Raw genomic sequence first — 11,971 nt, 5'->3', positions numbered from 1 at the left:
TCTTTGTTCTGAAATTTTTTATTTCAATTGTGCATAAAGTGGTGACTCATACAATGTCAACACTTCTTGTCTGAAAGCTGATTAATTTGACTACCAAAGTTGATACAATGTACTGTTTTAGGGAACCATTTGGTTGGAATTTCATTTTTCCTATACATAGGAAGTGTTCAATACAATTTGTCAGGTACAATATGGGTTCTAATTAAAACCACCAAATTTCTGTAAGCTCACTGGACCGCTTTTCATACACAGCAATTAAAATAGGGGACCCACAAAACATCAGTATCAGGATGTGACATTCAAACCTAAAGCAAATGTTTAGGAAGTTGATGCTAGCTAAAAATGTTCTTTCCAGTACCCACATTTCAAACACTATCCCATTATTCCTGTATGGCTATTATAAAACGAAGGTTGTTTTTGTTTACAGGATATCTATATATCAACCTCCAATATTTCCAGGGGTTAACAGGATAGTTGCTTACAGGGTAGTTTGTTTTGTTTTAACGACTCATGTCAGTCTACGTTTTCCTTACATGCTGCAGGGATTGTTCTCTGAATCAGTATATGGTAAGATTGTTCATTGAGGTGCTGTAAGTATTGTAACGTTGTGGTATTGTTGGTGATTCTATGGCATATTAGTTCGTTATTTTTGTTGAGAGTTTTATTTTATCTTATTGGTTAATATTATTTTATTGCATCTTTTCTTTTTTATTTGGTGTTTCTTTTTTATATTGTTTTCTTTTTTATTTTATATTTTCTTTTTCTAATATCTTTTGTTATTATATATTTTAATATTTCTTATTCTCAAATTATTTCTTTCTCATATAACAGTTATATATTACGTTGGTATATTGCTTTTATTAATATAAAACTGACTTTGTATTTTATATTATCTTTGGTCTTGTCTTTATCTTTTTTTTTCTTCTTTTTAAATTAAAAGTTTGCCTTCTATAAATTTGTTATAAAGATTTCTGAAAGGTGAACTGATATGGCCTTATATACTCATTTATATGGCCTTATATATACTCATTTTACTTACATTTATTGTACTATAACTAAAGTGATTGCTTGCAGATCAAGCTTCTTTCCAAACAATTATTTTTATACGGCCATATAATCTGTCAGTTTAAAAGATCTTTTAACTAATAATATACTAGTTTACTGTTAAATGATAAATATCCCCTTTAACAAATGCATAGGTTGATATTCATATGTATTAACCTCAAACGATGCCATGGGTTAGCTTTGTCTTCATTTGTTTATGGGTCAATTCAGGCTGTGTACCAAAGTTGTAAATGGGTCAGACAAGTATTCTAAGGATTGCTGGCTGTGAGGGTTTGAACCTGTCGTGGTCAAGCTGTTGTTTCCATGAGCCAGAAACTTGCGCTACACTCATTCCTTAATACTGGTTGATTCAAAGACTGATTTGAGTGTGTTTCAGTAAGCTTATAGCCTTTAACACAATCAAACTAAAATAAAAAGTATAAACTAATTTAAGCAACTGCCAACAAAGTAAATTGTAATGTCTATATAAACCCATAGCTGAGCCAGCTCTTTCACCAGTATTTTTAGACTACTTGTACTCGGTGCACTCTTTCAGTTTCTCCAACCGTAATTATTAATATATAAATAAAAAGTTCTATGATACCTAGAGGATTGGTTATCACTGTATTTTTATCAAAGTACATGATCATAAAGTTGTCAATATGTGTACAAACTAAGGTTATCAAGTAAATTTTAGCGTCGTTATATTTTTCTGATCCTTTGGGATCATTGATGCCAGCACTATGAAGTGTTGAGAATTGACAGCCGGTGCTAGGGGGCATGTTGCACTTAATCATTATCCACTCATGTACAGACTCAAACCGAGTCTGCAATTTTCATTTAATTTTGTTGTGATTAATGCTTTTGAGGGATCACTTTATTTCAAGATTTTCACACAAAGTTTGCATATCCTAGCCAGCAAAAACTTTAACCCAACTTCACACAAGCAGCCTTTATTATGATGCTTTATCAATCAGACTTGAGTTAAAATTTACCTAATTGGCCTTAATTAGGAGCCGATTTTACTCAGATACACAAGCAGGATAAATGAACCAGTCAAATTTTGGTGTTACAAGAGATTTTTAACATAATTAAGTAAATTAACAGTCTCACCAGTCATCGAATTTAGCACTGGCCTGGTGACCCGTGAAAATTAGTTTGGGCCAGTGTTAATTTTAGTTAAATATGTAGAATAAATTTAAAACTGGAATTCAGGCCAGTAAAAATTTAAACTCTTAAATTCAATGAATGTCTAATTTGAAAGTCAACAGATCAACCCTTTCCATATTAAGAAATTAAAGTGTAAAATACACATGGTTAATGCCTCTTCCAGCACAAACAAGCAAACTAATATAAATTACAAATTTCTCTGACAAATGGAGCTAAAAAAAACACAAGACTTTGCTAGGCTTCCTACTGTTTTATTCTATTCTTCACAAATATTTCTCAACAATAGTCACAAAAATAGGGCAGGTACTAAGATGTTACCATAAATACACCAGTAATCTCTTCCTTTGTCTTAAAAGGGAAGGTAACTGAATTTCACGTTTGAATTGAGAGGAATTCCAGTACACATGATATCTACTCAACAGAAACAACATTCATTCTTGTAAAAAAATATGGATGATGTTTCAAAATAAACAGAGGTAATGATAGTGATGTTGGATGATTTAATGATGATAATGATCAATGTGATAATGATAATGATGACCAGATGATCACGATGATGAATGGACGAGTGATAAAATGATGAATGAAAGTTATTATCTTAGTAGGAAATTGTATAACATATTCTCAGCAATATATTTTAAGACACTGTCATTGATTTTTAGTTGTGTTCGACGCATAATGTTATACAGAAAGAGGGCAATAAGTACAACTATCCCTTAAAATAACAATAAACTTTCCAATTTCAAAACTGGTCCCCAGATTCTATGTTAAGTCTGTGTGCACTGTGTTATCTTGGATCATACAATAATTAAGAATGCATCGTGTATGTAATGATGAAATGAGATGATATGATCATGTTCTTTATCCTTCTTCTTCACCATCCTCGTCATCATCACCTTCACCTTCTTCTTCTCCTTCCTACAAAATATGAACGTTTAAATAAATTTACATTCAAAAATACTCATAAAAGGCCCATTATGTCTCAGATATGCTATTATTTTTAAATCTCAAAACCATTTTATTTTTAGTATCTTGTTACAGCTGTATAGTGATTTTGTATGCAGGGCCAAAAAACCCTTCTTTGTAGAAGCCGAATATAGGCTGCTTCCCCAACCAAACAAGCCTCTTTTATTAAACAGTTTGGTCCTCAAAATTCCCCAGTCTTTTGAAATTTCCCATAGAATTTACAACAAAATTAAATGATGGTGTTGAATTCAGGACTTTTACTGCCTTATTAGTATTTCCCAGTGCTTTTTGCTTTTCTATTTTGAGAAACTTGTTAAAAGATTGTGTTAAATTTAAGACCCCTTTTCCAAAAGTATGCCAAAATCATGCATATTTTCCCCAACAAAAAGGCTGAGGCCCCTTCCCCAAAAATGGTGTTTTTGCCCTGGTATGGAAGTCAAAATACTACTTTGTTTCCATTTCGCTACCTTTATAACACATAACTGCAATTTCAGTGCTATTTTCTTCTGTTGTTAAACATCTACAATGATCTTTCCATTATTCAAACATTTTAACAATATGTTTGAAATTTCTGAAGAATTAAATTAAATATGCATTTCTGAATCATAATGTGCCTGTAAGAAAATTTTGGGCAATAAAAAGAAATTCTACTGGGGCTATGTCGATATTTAAATCAAATTTTTTTTTCATTTGGCTTCATTAATGCTGTACATTAAAATCTTTCATAGGAAATACGATATTCTGACTATGCCATTTTTTGGACTCTTAATTTTTTTCTAGAAACTAATTTTTCAGATCATTAACTGGAAATGCAAGAGTTCAAATACGAGCATGTAAATTATTCTATGCTTTTTTCTTTCTGGACTACTAATTTGTGGAATACCACTTACTCTTATCACATAAATGGCGGCGCATGAGTGTAATAAAGCCATTTACTAAAAACAATAATACACTAGTGTATTATCACTTTCAAGTGACGTCATTTGCGCTATATATAAACATAGCTTTAAAGCACGCTAATGTTAGCGTTACACTAAAGACGCATCTATGAATAATGACCCTTTTAAACAGTTAACCGTTCCTTTTTTATATATGTGATTAAAAGAATATTATATTCGTGTAGGTTCAATACTAAATTTATTGAACTCGTTGAATAAAACAATTTTATGCTCGCCAGAGGCTCGCATAATATGATTTTTTCAACTCATTCAATAAATTTATTATTAAACCTACACTCATTCAATATCCTCTATTTACTTTTAAAAACTTTTATGTCATAGATTAACATGACAATTATCTTTCACGATAAAACATTGATATATATCCGCAGCATTGCCAAATAATAATATTGGTCAGTATATCTAACAATTTAACAATTTCTTTTTTAAATCAATGCTTAATATGCTTGAAAATGTCAAAATTCTTGTTTTATTGTTTTGCTTAAGTTTTTAATTCTTTTCATAAAGAAAACAATCTGATTATTCAGAAAATTCTTTGTTCACTGGTTCAGAAAATTCTGAAACTTTACTGTCTGAACAAGTTTTTTCTTCTTTTTTTTTTCCCCAACAGGATGGTCATAGCCTTGTTTGACTAACATTTACCTTCAACTTCACTCAACTTGATCATGTAAGTTTTTAAGAAATAGCAGGACAAATATGGTATTTTCCTACACAAGACTTGTTTATATAATTTCCTCTCATTTTCAGATATATTTTTGAACATATTCAGCCATGCCAAGTTTAGTAATTCTCCACTCCTAATACTTATATCTTTCATAAGAAGCCATTCTGTGAGAAACAAAACTTTATTTTAGGCAGCAATTTATCATTCTTTAACATTGTGTTAATCAATTCTCCAATCCTTATACAAAATATTTTTCCATAAGAAGCCTTACTGTGACAAACATTCCAAGATGCTGCTAGAAATTGCACTCATCCCTGTCCCCTAATCCCAACCAACTGTTTCTATATTATAGTATTTCTATCTGGTCATTAACAAGCACTCCTTTTATCCCATCCCAAATGAAGTTCACTTTCCTAGTCATTAGAATTCAATTTTTGTAACAGAAATTAATCGTTTGATTTCATGTTATGGTTTGCCAAAAAGGTAAATGGGCTCCAATTTTCAGATCCAAGAACAACCTTGATCTATCCCACATTTTCTGTTCTCCCTTCAAGTGACTTATAACTTTCCTATAATATGTGAACAAAATTCTTTACAAGAATGAACTTTCTCTCTTCAGAGATCAAAAATTCCACTCGTCCACTCGTAATTATGAGTAGAATTTAAGAGATCTCGATGCAAGACGAGAAGAAAAATATTGCCTGCGAATTGGATTTAGATGCTACTTGTCCTGCAGGACCAGTGTCTTTAAAAATATTTTCTGATGCTGCTCTTACCTCATCCTCCCCTTCAAAATCCTCGCCCTCATCTTCTTCATCTAAATCATCAAGTTCATCATCACCACCTGGTCCAACACCACCTTCTTCATCTATCTCAGAGGCCTAAAACAAGAAACAATGTCTTAGTACATGTATTCAGTGTTCGAAATTAGCAGTAGTCCTATAGCCCCTGACTACTAAATTTCTTCTCGGGCTACCAATTTTTCACAGTAACAAGCCCGACCAGGCTACTGTATTTTCAGAGGCAATATATAAACAACTGTTTTGAACAAATGAATCGTGCTAGTGAAATGTCTTTTGGGCTAGTGAATATTCCAATCTGGTAGTCCGACCAGCCTAGTTGATTCAAATCCGAATTTCTTACACTGTGTATTTAGTACCATTTAATACTGAAATACAGTCCAGAAAACCACAAGACATTTAGGCTTCTGGGTGGCAGTATGTACAAGGCTTATTAGAATTTTACAACCCCAAGAATGTTTGAAAGTGGAATGTTAAATGAAGAATAATAACTTATATAGCTGTAAGACAACACTGATAATTTATTACGTTTTAAGTTAGGGCTTAAGTAAATAAGAGCTGTCATTTGATTCAGTGTAAAGCATATTGACGATACATCTATATCGGATGACAAATATTTGTGATACACCGATATATCAATAAATACTCCTAATTTCTTGTATATAATTCACTTTCATACCTGTTTAAACGATATTTATCACACACCCGTGCCGATTTTGCGACTCCGTAAATATGGTATTGCACGGCCGTGCATATATTTTGACGTGACGTCATTAGCGTTATACAAACATAGTGTAAAGACGCGCTAAATGTTAGCGTTATACTATAGGCGCGTCAATGAAAAATGATTCTTATTTCACTTTAAACGGTCTTTATTTTGGGTATGTGATAAATAGAATATTAAATTCGTGTAAGTTCATTACTGAATTTATTGCACTCGTTGAATAAAATAATATTATTCAACTCGTGCAATTAATTCAGTATTGAACTTACACTCATTCAATATCCTCTATTAGTTACATACATGTTCTGTTAATAAAAATATGTTGTGTCCTGATTATAAATGTCCTTTGCATGATTTTCTTCCTGACCATTTTTGTCATCACTGCTATGAAATGTATCCGTTATGTAACTTTACAACAGCTTGGTCATGTTTTGGGCAAGTTTTCATTATTTAGAGACATTCAAATAATTAAACTTCTCCATTTCTTCAAGTGTGTATCGATTATTGATCAACAGAAAAATATCAATGATACATCGATATTGTCTCCAGAGCTCCAGATAATTTTTTGGGCCGAGGGGTTTTTACCCCTCAAAATCAAGAGTGAGGAGTAAAAATGCATATCTCAAAATCACCATGAGTAAAAATAATGATTTTAAGTCTTGAGCCTTATACAGATGGTTATTTATTCAAAATTGTTGTTTTCATATACATGTAACTGTTTTCAGTTGTATTTCAGTTGTATAATTATCAGGATAAATTTATTGATTAAAAAGTCAACACTTCGTAAGCTTCATTCTTTTTGGTTCTCTTGGTTTGTACTCCGCAGTAAGTCTCTTTTTTCGCCTTCTCTTGGTCAACCACTGCCTAGCACATTGTTCACTATCAAAATTCTCAACACTTGGTCCAAACAGGCTGACCCTCATGAGAGCCTCAAGGGAAACATCACCAAGGGAGGCCCTGGAAATATATACATAAAATAATATTTTATAAACTTAAAGACTGAAATAAAAAGCAAACTGTGATGTATTTATGTTAATTCATTACAGTAACAGTTTTATAACATACCTGTGATATTATTTTATTTTTGAAGTTAATAGCATTTACAAATGAAATTTTAACCAGATTTGTTACATTCTTTATTGTTATATAATTATTTTCCTTTTATTATTTAACATTCTTTATTGTTATTATATTTTCCTTTTATTATTTATGATAATCATAAGAATAAAATTTGCAAATTTGTGTACCTGTATTTGCTTTTTATGCGATTTTGAGTGCTAAATGAGCGCTCACATTCAACTGATGTCACCTGCATGCATAGTGCTATTACAGCAAGTTTGGCTATGTTTGGGAACTGGTCTTTGTGCTTAAGAATTATTCGTTGGCAGAACTCAGGAAGGCTCAAATTTTTGTAACAACCTGCCATCATACCACAAACACCTGGCCATTCTTTAAGCAACTGTTCACTCTGAATTATTTTCACAACAGGCTTTACAGTCTCAACATAACCACTGATCATATTACCAGATACTGATTTTATAACTTTGTCATTACCATAATGGTCTATCAGACACTGCAGAGCAGTTTCATTGCTTTCTGGAGAGGCCATTCTTACATATAGATGGTTCCAGGACCTCGTTTAGACTCAACATTAGCTTACTATCATGTTTGGGTATTCTCCGTTTTATGTTTTTAATGAGATTACTTAAGTAATTCTGTCTTACAGTTTCAATTTGTGAATCTATATTTAGAGAATAATTTGTCAGCTCTTCATTGCCATAAAAGACCTTGTCTTCCTCATACCTAAGGTTTCCTTTCATGATTTTCAAACACTCACCATCATTAGTTTTCAAAATGTTCAACATACTCACTGTACTGTCCACAATAGCTGGTACATCACTAAACATAAGTTTTTCAGACTGCAGAGTACAACAAAGTTTTCCCAACTCCACATGAACATCACACATTAAACCAATAAGTATAGCAGTTTTATAAGAGGAAAAGTACTTGTAAAGGCCTTTAGCCTTTGTATCATTCACACCTATACTTGACAGTGTTGCCAATAGTGATCCATAACATTCATGTACTGTTTCCACTGCACGTTTCAGACCTAGCCACCTGACAGGATAAGGGGCCTTAATAGAAAGTTCAGGTTCATCTAGGAGTGTTTGCATCTGACGTAAGGTGTAAGTTCTGTTACCAGAATTGCTAAAAAAGTTAAATAGCTCACCAAATTTCACATTAAATTTTTTCATTGCATCATTGTATTTAATTGCATCTGTAATTGATAAATTAAGTCGATGGGCTACACAATGTGTTTGTACGCAAAATGGTGCAGCTTTAGCTACCAACTGTACACCAACCCCAGTTTTTTTTCCAACCATGACACTAGCTCCGTCTGTGGCTAAGGAAACACACTTACTTGTGTTAATTTCACATTTTTCAAAATAAGTTAATAATGCAGTAACAATAGTGTGGGCACATCCATCACTTAACTCAATGTTAGCAAGAAAATCAGTGTACGGAATACCATTGTGAATATACCTTACACAAATAGAGAGACGTTTAGAAATTGATACATCAGTGGTTTCATCAATCAAAATGGCAAAATATTCTGAAGATCTCAACCTTTGAATAAGGTCTTCCTTGAGTATAAGAGCTATCAGATTTTGTATTTCTGTGATGGTTGTCCAGCTTAAATTTTGGTAAGAAATGTCTGTTTTATTAATTCTTTGTAATTCAAGAATGGCATTAACTTTATCTAAAGGTAACTCTTCTTTCATTACCATATACACTGTTCTCATTAGATACACATCTGCATTGTCAATTTTACCTTTTTCCAACTTGTTCTCTGGTGCGAGTTCCATATCAAGTTTTTTGATAGATAATTTACATGCTTCAATGTGGGGATCACATTCATTATGACGGTCAAGAGTAGACTTTTGAATATTGGTTGTACCGTCCTTTGCCCATATTGTACTTGTTTTAAACTCAGAACATAATTTACATTTCAATGTCTTTTTTTCATGCATATCAGATACAATTAACCATGGGTAATTTTGTTTCCATTTTTCTAATGTTTTGTCATTTACAGTTTCGTGTTTTTTTGATGAATTTTTAATAATAACATCACTGACTAAGTCATTCAATATACCCTTCACCAATACCAATGAGTTTGACTTCTCCGTGCTTTGAAAGAAATTAAAAATCTTCTTTTGTGACATTCTGAAGATGTCTGAAAAGAAAATGATAACTATTTTTATATGCTCTAAAAACAAATTCATTACCACTTCAGCAATAGATCTATACATGTACTGTCTGTACACATGTCTTTTTTTTACTAGGATAATTCACTTAAATTCTAAACATTTAAGACTACATTATTAAAAAAAATAATATCCAAAACTTTTATGATCTAAAATTCATACATCTTAATGTCATATTTGTTTAAGAAAGAAATTATATATTTTTTTGGAACGAAACTTTTAAGTACGAATCAATAACAATGAAACAGTAAATCGGCAGTGTTACGGCACTGAGCTCAAGCAAAATAGATTAGTTAAATATTAGTTTTATCAAATATTCGAAGTAAACAAAACTTACTGTAAGTGGTATTTATAACTTGTATAAATTTATTCTTTTAACAAAATCAAAATGTTGAAAACGTTCGGAGATTAGGTCATACGCAACTAAAAAATAATGTTCGAAGATTAGGTCATACGCAACTAAAAAGTTGAACACATTAAAATTTTTCATGGGCATCGGTTTTTTTTTTTTTGCATCGTTGTATCATTAGTTATGGAATCTTTTATGATAATACATTCGAAAAAAAAATCAAGTATTTTTTTTTTATAAGAAAAAGAATGTCTGTCCACGCTGTGGATTTAAAAATACTTCGTATTGGGTAATTTGGGGCCGATATGTCTTGGGCCGAAACGTCTCGAAATCGTTAGCATGACCCTTCTTTACCCCCGATGAAAGTGAACTCGTCTGACCTGGATCCCGGTCGTTAATTAACATTGTATAATCACTCTCACGTCGCGTGAAAGCATCCGCGCTTTATGTAAACTTCCTCCTTACCTGGGTTAGTGATTACGCTTTACGCATTATTTTGAATATGCATGCGTATTTTGATTTTATTATGCGTAACTGTGACGCATGGATTCTAAAACTGATGCGTATTTTTGATTTTTGATGCGTATTTTACGCGGATACGCATGCTATCTGGAGCTCTGTGTCTCTATCGATAACAGCTCTAAATCAAATATGCAATAAACAGGTTTAATTTCATAAGAAGGCTCAGCTGTCAGAAATTTAATCAGAAAATGTTCAATTTCACAAAGAAACAACACTGAAATATTACTGAATTTTGTAAAGTAGTTTTTGCCAGAAATGAAAAGTGGTTTTGTTCTGTTCATGTTTTTAGAAGGAAAAATGTATTTTTGGGTCAAAATTCATTTTGTACCTGCTGAAATTTTACTTGTCCTCTTAGATAAGTAAAGTCAAAATATTACCCTTAAGGACCTACAAATTTTGTCTTGTGCAACTTGCCACAAGGTCACTGACCAAAATCACTGGACAAACACACGTGAAGAAAACAACATGTTTTGTTTGAATGCAAGGATAATACTGTTCATGTCAAAATCGTGATTTCCCCCCAAGTACTTTCATAACATGATATAAACATATCCCTCTACATCCATAACAACTTGCTGTTATCAACTGACATTTCCCATCCAAGAACAACAATACATGACGAGTTTTAAATAAACAATACTTTTACCAGGATTGGTTATGGACGTCAAGTTCATAACCTAGTCAAGGAAGAGTATTGTTCCTGTAAAATGTTACTTCATATGAAAATTCATCTAACAACAATTCCATCCCTTTTGAAGCTGATAAACATGAGCTTTATTACATGAAGTACATGGAACTCTAAGATGACTAAATCAGGCAAGGCTGTCACTTCAGCAGAACCATTTACGTTAAATAACCGAGCCATGTAGCAGCATCAGATTCATATGCAACTATCAGATTTTATCCCCCTGAGACCATGAGCCCCAGGTCCTTGTACTGGTGTTTGCTCAAAATTACAAAAATGTTATATTACAAATATGCAATGATTGGCTTGCATATTCAAATCCATAGTCCAAAGTAACTATATAATGATATTATTTGGGTTCTTCAACTTTTCATCTTTACATGCATCATGTTTCCAATGTTCCCTAAAATGGCCAGCATAAAAATATTACACCTAAAGAAATCCCTGAAGTTATCAACATTTCCAGTCATCAAAATGTTGATCGGTGAAGAGACTTTAGATCTGCTACCTTTTCAATATGCCCAAGCTGCTATATACAAACTCAAGCAACATGGCATGGACTGATTGGTTGGCTACCAATAGTTATTTATTTTAGTTTTTTTGTTTGTTTTTTTTTTTTTTTTTTGGGGGGGGGGGGGTAATATTCAGGCAGCTTCCTTCGACCACAAAGAAACATCCTCTATCTGAATAATCCACAATAAAATGAGTTCACATTGACTACTTACCAGATAATATTGTAATGGATTTGGCCAAATATCATCTTTAATAACTTCTCCAAGTTCATCAGCTCCGGCATCGCCATGATCGGAGAACCAACAAAAG

General features: G+C 32.4%; 2 long non-coding RNA genes across 2 annotated transcripts; both read right to left on the bottom strand.

Moving 5' to 3' along the window:
- Positions 1–2,444: 2,444 nt before the first annotated feature.
- On the bottom strand, positions 2,445–11,930 carry LOC132731327 (uncharacterized). The gene is made up of 3 exons (XR_009625866.1): positions 11,875–11,930; positions 5,580–5,684; positions 2,445–3,132 (listed from the first exon to the last, which is right to left on the bottom strand). It is a non-coding gene; the product is annotated as an uncharacterized LOC132731327 (long non-coding RNA).
- On the bottom strand, positions 7,146–10,559 carry LOC132731328 (uncharacterized). The gene is made up of 3 exons (XR_009625867.1): positions 9,931–10,559; positions 9,161–9,562; positions 7,146–7,284 (listed from the first exon to the last, which is right to left on the bottom strand). It is a non-coding gene; the product is annotated as an uncharacterized LOC132731328 (long non-coding RNA).
- Positions 11,931–11,971: the final 41 nt, after the last annotated feature.

Source organism: Ruditapes philippinarum, unplaced genomic scaffold (genome assembly GCF_026571515.1).
Source record: "Ruditapes philippinarum isolate M1 unplaced genomic scaffold, ASM2657151v2 ctg7226_1_1_1_1, whole genome shotgun sequence".
NCBI lineage: Eukaryota > Metazoa > Mollusca > Bivalvia > Venerida > Veneridae > Ruditapes > Ruditapes philippinarum.
Note: the sequence above shows the minus strand (reverse complement) of the source record. Positions and strands in the feature narration are given on the sequence as shown.